Below are 9,223 nucleotides of genomic sequence, written 5' to 3' on the forward strand. Positions count from 1 at the left end.
ACTATGAAAAGAATATAGCCCAAGTGATACGATACGAAAGAGCATAAAATATCTTAGCATATGATTATATATTAAAAAATAAGTTAAAATATACACTGACAATATTACACATCTTGAAGATATCCGCTACGTTTTATTAAAATATAATTTTAGCCCAAAGAAAAAAATACTTTTTAAAACAGCTTGTAGCAAACAGACTTCTTTTTAAAAAAGCAAAGCAAACAGTTTGAAAATACTATACAGAGTAGAATACACATAAATAACACGATATATTGAATAAGATAAAACACTTGAAATAAACAAAGAAAGGCACGCGACGCAAATCCAGTCAATCAAGTGAAATCTATCGAGCCGAATAGCTTGAAGACAGAGGGAAATACACAAAGTAAAGACGGGAAAATAGATAACAAAAATGGATGACAAACTGCCAGGCGTCAAACAAAGATAAATAACTTTCAAACCTGTTTTTTGTAGTTTTGTTTTTAACTGTTTTTTTTTAACTGTTTTTTTTTAACTGTTTTTTTTGGTTTTTTTTTGTTGTGTTTGTTTCATTCTTTTAATTTGAAGCTTGTTTACCTTGCTTGATTTTATTTATTACCTTCAAGTATTGATATTCTACGATCGTTACCAAGGCAAATGATATATCGTTGCACACACTTCGCAGCGAGAGCCAAATTGAAACAGAGTGAATTATAGCTTTATTGTTAACCATGGTTTTGCGGTTCGATTTTACCGGAAAGAAATTGCTTTAATTTAAATCTTTTCTATTTTCCTTTCTTTTTCTTTTTTTTTTTTTTTTTGTACATATGGATTATCTGTTGCCGTTGTTTATTTTAATCTTCCAGCTTCTTCACAAATACAGATGTAATTTAGAATTTTTTTTTCCAAATCTATAGGTTGATTTTTGTTTGTACACAAAATCACAGATATCTTAGAGTCTACGACATTGTTATTCAACCGAGGTTCGCCAAAAACCTTAGGTTTGCAAAACGCCTCTAAATGTTCCGCTCTGACAGTTACATGACAAAAGACTTCAGTTAATCGGGAAAGTGATTGACGGATTGGGTGGTTAGACCTTAACATTTAGTTAACGAAAATCGACGAAATCACCCGATTTCTGGGCGTGATAAACTTCAGTATCTCCCTCGCGACAATTATTTTTAACAAGAGTGTCATCACTTACCAAGGCCTGATGACCACTCGAGAATAAGTGTTAATGATTGCAAGGTAGTTGGTAGGACAAAACGGAATGATTTGATAATGCAAGAAGACAACTTAACAAGAACTTGTTTGCATTGGGCTTGAAAATGATGTTCTAGTCAGCAAAGAAGACGTAAATGGCGTCTTCGTTCTTAAATTTAGCTCTATTAAAGGCACAGATAGTGTGCACGGCATTACTTAATAATTTTAAGGCGCTGACATCTGATATATTTTAAGAATCAAAGTGCTTGCGCTTGCATTAAAAGTACAAGGTGTACTTCTCCAGCATTTGAAAAACACGAGACCAGGATTCATAATACGGAAATAGGGGGTTGAATCGTTTGACCGGGGATACGATAATGCACATTCACACTGACAAGCGTGAATCAAAAGGCGAAATGCTTGTATTACTTGGTCTGGTCGGAATACTTTTTCTACCTTGAGTTTTATTCTTGAAACGTTTCGGCCGACGTATATTCCGACCTTCTTCATGTGTACCTAAACAATGGCTCATATTAGTGGATAAAGAGTTTTATATTTCTAGCGTTACGATTAATAATAATGAATTTATTTATATTTTGACTATGGTTTGTTCAAAAATAAAATTTAAAAAATCGGCTGAAACGTTATGATAATGCCACTGAGGATGAGAACAGCAATTCAAATAATCCAAACTACATCAGATCACTCCTCATTTAAAAAAAAAAAAAAAACAGAAACGTAAATAAATATGTGTGCGCCCGTGCCTATGTGTAAATACGTGTATTTATTGGTAATTGTTTTGAATTCCATATGAAGTTGAACCTTTAAGGAGATAATAAATTGATGCTTCATTAATTTACAATGTTACATGGTTACCTCCCTTGGAAGGAGGAACTCTCGGTAGAATCACGGAAATTGTGTTTACATTAAAGAGAATGCAAAGTATATTGCTTTTGAATTTCAAAGGGCGATAGTCGCGTTGATCAAATGGCTATTAGATCACGGTTCATAATACGTGAGTGGGGTTCCAATCATTTGACTGGTGATACAGTTATTGAATTTCATGATGAAGATTATGTAAATAATAACCCGAAGCACACATACAAACACACATTATATATATATATATATATATATATATATATATATATATATATATATATATATATATATACATACATACATATTTCTTTATTATTTATTAAAAACAGTAATCTACGAACACGCGTGTTTCGGAGCTCTACTCCTCTTCAACGTAGCTTGACTGCTGTTAGAATTCGAACCCTGGACCTTATCTATTTCAGTCCAGCACTCTAACCTATTACGCTATGATGCCATGAAAAATTTACTGTTCAGTTGTTATCGTTTATCTGTTTGCGTAATTTTTGTTGTTGACTTTTTAAACAATATTAAGGTTTACGGCTCCGCCTAGGAGATCTGGTGTTTTTTTCTTAGAAAGTCGCCCATTTTGTTATTTGGACGTATTTTTATTTATTTATTTATTATTATTTAAAAAAAAAAAACAGTAATCTACGGACACGCGTGTTTCGGAGCCCTACTCCTCTTCAGCGTAGCGTACATACATACATACATACATACATACATACATACATACATACATAAAGACATACATACATAAATACATACATAAACACACCCACACACCCACATATATGTATGTATGTGTAAATATATGTATGTGTGTGTCAGGACATGCCATATGCTAGTGCTACCATGTAACCCAGTACTACCTGCCTCATGGTTGGGTCGCCGGCGATTAGACTGGTTCCCCCACCAGACTTGATTGGTAAGGAGAGCGACTAATCTCCCTGCAGGATTAAAAACAAGACCTTCCAAAGGACGAATGAACCCTTTTCAGGGTCAACGGCCAATTAGCACCGTGTATATTTGTATATATATATATATATATATATATATATATATATATATATATATATGTGTGTGTGTGTGTGTGTGTGTGTGTGTGTGTGTGTGTGTGTTGGGGTGGAGAGGGCTCCCATAAGCCGTGATGAAGGCAACCTTTCTAGGAGAAGAAAATCTCTCATTTAAAAATCCATAAAGCGGGAGACCAGTATTCGCATTAAGCTGGTCTGCAGTTTAACTTGTTGCTGGCTATCTTGCTCTTGCTTGTTGCTGGATCTCAACATTTTGAACCGAGAGAGAGACTTACCTGTTGTACAAAGCTAAAACTCTGTAACATCATCTTTGTATAGATACTCCCTCAGGTATTTGGGCTCATGGACTTTGAGTGTCTGAGGGAGTGACACTCGTCTGACAAGACGTTGCAATCATCATATATATATATATATATATATATATATATACCCCCCCACACACACATATATATATATATATATATATATATATATATATATATATATATATATATATATATATATATATATATACGTGTGTGGGAGTGTGTGTGCGCGCTAGTATGAAAATATTCATTCATTTTTTAATTAAGATATTAAGAAAACGAGTGAAACCCAGATAAAATTTTACGGTGCTTTGTAAATCACGTTGGATGATTAAGTCTTGAATGGTGTGCAATGTTCAACGCTATTAACAAAAAAAAAAATTCTTCTTCCATGTTTAATATGAAAATCTTTAGAATTTCTTTTTAAAATATAACCGAAAATAAAACAAGATAAAAAACAAATTGATAGATATGTGTACTGAATCGAATATTGACGTAAGTGTGTCACTAAAACATGTTGATTTACAGAGGCAATAGACATACATAAAATCAGTTATATACGAGGGGCGTGCAATAAGTAATGCCCCTGACCCACCTCCAGTTGTCTGATCTAGCTGAAATTTTGCATGTACAATGATTTATATCTTTACAGGTTATGTGGCAAATTACAGCTCTGAACTAATTGTGGATTTCTGTTTTACAGGTTTTTGAACTGAGTCAGGTGTGAAATGGAGCCTGTTGCATGTCGAGCAGTGATCCAGTTTTTGTATTTGAAAGGACGCACACCACAGGAGACTTTTGATGAAATGAAAGAAACTTATGGTGATAATGCCCCATCATATTACCTTGTAAAACACTGGCATCGTGAATTCAAACATGGCCGGAAGTCTGTGGAAACAGCTCCCAGACCTGGTCGCCTCCCCGCTTTCTGCCATTGATGAGGCATCTGTCTGTTAAGTTGAGGCTGCTATTTTGGAAGATCGGCGCATTACGATTCGCCAAATAGCACAAGATGTCAAGATTAGTACAGGGTTTGTGGAAACTATCATTCATGACCATTTGCATATGCATAAAGTGCCTGTCAGATGGATTCCCAGGTTGTTCGCACCATTCCAGAAGCGAGAACGTGTCGAGTGCTCGAGGATGGATTTGGAGATATGCCAAGAAGATGAGTCAAAGTTTTTCAAAAGACTGTTTACACAGGATGAAACCTGGGTCAATCACTATGATCCAGAGACAAAAGCCCAGTCAATGCAGTGGAAGCACTTGGACTCACTACCTCAAAGAAGGCAAGGGTGCAACCCTCCGCTGGCAAGGTCATGCTCACAGTCTTCCGGGACTAGGACGAAGTACTGATGACAGATTTCCTGGCAAAGGCTACCACAATTACAGGAGCCTATTATGCTTCACTTTTGAGGAAATTAAGGGAAGCCATCAAAATCAAGAGGCGGGGCAAGATCAACAAAGATATCCTCCTCCTGCAGGACAACGCTCCGGTCCACAACTCGCATGTCGCCAGATCAGAAGCACGGGCGTGTGGTTATGAAATCCTCTCCCATCCTCCCTACTCTCCTGACCTTGCACCCTCTGACTTTCAACTCTTCCCAGCCATGAAGTTGTTTTTGAAAGGAAAGCGTTTCCCAGATGTTGCAGCCTTGATTTCTTAAGTCACGTCGTGGTTGCAGGACCAACCTGGGGTGTTCTACAAAAATGGTCTCCAGAGCTGCATCAAACGATGAGAGAAATGCATAACTCTGGGTGGTTCCTGTGTAGAGAAAGACTAATAACTGTGCCAACTTTCGTTGCTCTACTACTAAGGGAAGTGGGTCAGGGGCATTACTTATTACACGCCCTTTGTATATAGTAGAACTCCAGAATACGGCATTTACAGTTAATGCAAAATACAGGACAGTATATAATGCACATGTATATAATCAAATAACATTATTAAAAACACCGTAAGGCGGGGAAAATGCCGTGACCAGGAGGTAGAAATGCATCCTCTTCTATGTTTTAACCTAAAAAAAAAGTATACTTGAGCCATCGCATCCCGAGGTTCTAATACATATATATATATATATATATATATATATATATATATATATATATATATATATAACCATAAAAATACAACAAATATAAAAAATACAAATATGAATATAAAAAGTATAAAAACATATAAAAAGTATAAATATTTTTTTAATTTTCAAAAATTAAAAAAATATTAGTTATTAGTAGAACTGTCATATTTATTGTATTTTTAACAAATTATGAAAAAAATGACAACCGGGATATTAAACGAAATTGTTTCACTAAAATTATGTATTCGTTGCCATATAAAGATATATATTGCCGGAACTGAAGTGCACTGTAGGTGATAGGTTTCCTCCGTCCAAATTTGTATTAGTAAATCATCTTTAGCCGCAGAATAAAAGACAAGATCAACAGTTTCACGAGGATGCTATAACAGCATGTGCTAAGTTGTTTGGGGTTATTTTTTTATCAGTTTGTTTAAACTGGGGACGAAGCATCCTAACAGATGCTAAATATTTATCCGCTATTCCAACCGAAAGATTTTTTGAAGATTCTGACCGCCCCTGTAAGTGAAATTCTTTGAAACACTCTTGCACTTGGTTCACCTTGTATATTTGCCAGATAATTTTTGAAATAATTTTTCATGAGTTCAGTTGCTTCTATAATTACTTGAATGATGGAGCTTTTCTTACAATTTCTATTTATTTTTCATGTCAGACATAGATCTTGGTATTTCGATATGTTTTCCTTTTCAGCCCTCTTTAACTAAGCATGATTGAGGACACTAACTTCTACTAAGGTTTCTTCTTTCTTCTTCTTGTCCCATATCTCTATATTTGGGCTCTAATACGAAAATGTAAGAGTGGCCTGACAAGATATTCGATGGTTCAGAGTATTTACATGCAAGCACTTTAAATAAACGAAAGTTATTTTTGTGTCACGTATGTGAATGTTTATGTCGGACTGAAGTTGGATTAAAGAGCAATCTATATACTCACAGCAACACAGAAGTTATATGAAGAAAATAACTGTCATATATTAGATACCTGGAAAGGCTATAGGGAACACAACCGAAGCAGCAAGACTGAAGCTAGCCTGCAGGACACTATATATGGAAATGAAGGCAAATTTGGGCATATTTTATTGGTTTGAAAATCTAGGTTATTTATATCATAGAATGGTATTGTAATCTTCAAAAAGCCTGCAAATATTCATGTAGATATATATAACACCAAAGATATGATCATTTCAATATTCAATTTGGCTATATATATATATATATATATATATATATATATATATATATATATATATATATATATATACCATTTTTTTGGCAACTTCCAAATCTCAGCGACTATAGATCAGGATTTCGCAAACTAATACTCGTTGTAAAGGGAATGGCCTGACTTGTTTAGTGGGATATGTGACGTTTGCCTTTAAGCTCTTACATTAAGGTGTCGTCTATCAGGCAGAACCTATTTTTGGTACTTTTTTCAGCCATAAAATGTTTCAATTATAGTCATTTGTTTTCCTAGTTTTGAATATGAATTACAAAATATTTTATATTTCCCTAAAACCTCTGGCCTTGATGGAAGGAAGACTAAAACTTACTGATATAATTTCAAAGGATCTTAAATAACAGCATGCGAATACTTGAGTCCAAATATTTCTCATATGTTATAGCTCCCTTCTTTGGTTTTCACACTGAAGGTAAATTTCATGGAGTATAAGAATTACTTGACACTGGAGATATTCATAATGGTATCCTATATTCAAAAGAAGGGAGATATAACATATGAGGAATATTTTGAGTCATGTCCTCCCTTCTCGTTCTTTCAGAATATTTTAAACTATAGCAGCAAGTTTTAGTCTCTCCTCCATCAAGGTCAGAGGTTTTGGGAAAATTATATATATATATATATATATATATATATATATTCAGTGTAGCTTAATCGCCATATATATTTTATAAATTACTATATATATATGCATATATACATATATATATATGTATATATATATATATATATATCGCTGCTACTTCCTTATAGAAGTTTACCATTTATCCAGTTAAGTTTTGTGCGCTTGTGTGCACATAGGTAACTTTTTAATCCAGCTTTAGTCCCACATGAAATTACACATATGTGACATAAAAACTTTCCTTCATGTGTAGGTGATCGCATGATAATATTGTGAACCCTCGACGTTCGTGTCAGGCCACTTTTAGATTTCCAGATTAGATCACAATTATTACAACTTAGCCTTGCCGGGTATGCTGTAAAAGCCTCCTCATAAGACTGTTGTTCCTGTCTTTGATTGTGTTATTTCAGATGATTTACAAAACCAGCTTTTGACAAAAAGTATCTGCCACAGACATTGCCCTTCAGTTCTTGCTGCAATTTCTCTGACGCTATATTTTCGTCATGCTTTCTTAAACCACTTTTTATGACAGCAAGTTCTACACGCTGCTTTTCAAAAATTTTACAACTTTCTCTGGTGGTTTTTACTCTATAGTGATCCAACTTTCACTTGAGTTTCCCAGTTATGTACATCAATCTCAAGTATTTACAAGTTTTTTTCTGAGAATCCTTAAACTTTCTTTTTTTTTTGTATTTCGCCATAAAACAGTTGTTTAGGAAGTCTTTTGTTCTCCATCCTAACCAAGTGTCCAGTCAACCACATCTGATTTTGAATGATTCTCATTTTAATACCAGTAATATTTGATCGTTCAAGAACTATAATCTAAGGTGTTAGATCCCTCCAGTCAATATTACGCATTCTCCGAATACAACTTTGGTAAAACCTTTCGTATAACTTGAGATGCCCTCTATATGTTGTCCAAGTCTCTGACCCATATAGCAACGTAGTGAGAACGCATGCTGTGTAAACACTCAGCTTTGTTTTTGATATGATTCCCCGATCTGACCACACACGTTTCTCCAATTTGCCAAAAGCAAAATTGGCTTTGTTTATTCTGTTATTTACTTCAGCATCAAGCGCGCAGTCCTTACTCAGCGTATTACCGAGATATAAAACATTGTCTGTTACTTTTAACTTCTGTCCATCAACGAAGATGTTTGGGTCAACATATGTCATTTCTACAGGGGGAATACATAACATGTTTTTTTAGGCTGATAGCAAGTTCAAAAGCTTTACAAGCCTCTAATAACTTGCCCATAATCAACGGTGTATCTGCTTCTGAATGTGAAACAAGGTCTGCATCATATGCATATAAAAGTCCAAGAACAAGGTTCTGAAAAGTTTTCGACTTTGCGTTGAGACGTCTAAGGTTAAAAAGTTTACCAGGTCTGCGAAACCAAAACTTCACTCCAATATCGCAATTGTTAAAAGCATGCACCAGCACCACAGCAACATATATGGAAAATAATGAAAAAGTTAGTCTATCACCTTGTTTCACAATGTTTTCAACTGAAATTGGATCATACACAGATCCATTAAAGTTTCACTCGGGATTTCATATCATGGTGTAACTGCTGAAGCAACTTCACAAAACTAGTAAGACAGCCTAGTTTCCTACAAATCTTCAAGAGAGCATTGCTATTAATGGTAGCAAAAAATTTTGTCAGATCGACAAAAATTTCATACAAAGGTACTCGCTGTTCCATACATTTTTCCATTAGCTGTCGCATAGAGAATATCATGTCCATTGTGTCGCGGCCAGATCTAAAAGCACATTGATTCTCTCGGATGATAGAGGGGCAAATCCATTCAAGCAAACGATTTAATAGCATCTTTGCTGCAACTGTGGTGAAATTTGTCTTC

General features: G+C 34.8%; 1 protein-coding gene across 2 annotated transcripts in view; it reads right to left on the reverse strand.

The window, feature by feature from the left end:
• LOC145258170 (POU domain, class 4, transcription factor 3-like) overlaps positions 1–9,223 on the reverse strand; it is a 450,366-nt gene that overhangs the window by 207,999 nt on the left and 233,144 nt on the right. The gene's annotated exons all lie outside the window — the stretch shown is intronic.

The sequence above is a fragment of the Euprymna scolopes genome, chromosome 3, assembly GCF_053919585.1.
Source record: "Euprymna scolopes isolate OS-2025 chromosome 3, ASM5391958v1, whole genome shotgun sequence".
NCBI lineage: Eukaryota > Metazoa > Mollusca > Cephalopoda > Sepiida > Sepiolidae > Euprymna > Euprymna scolopes.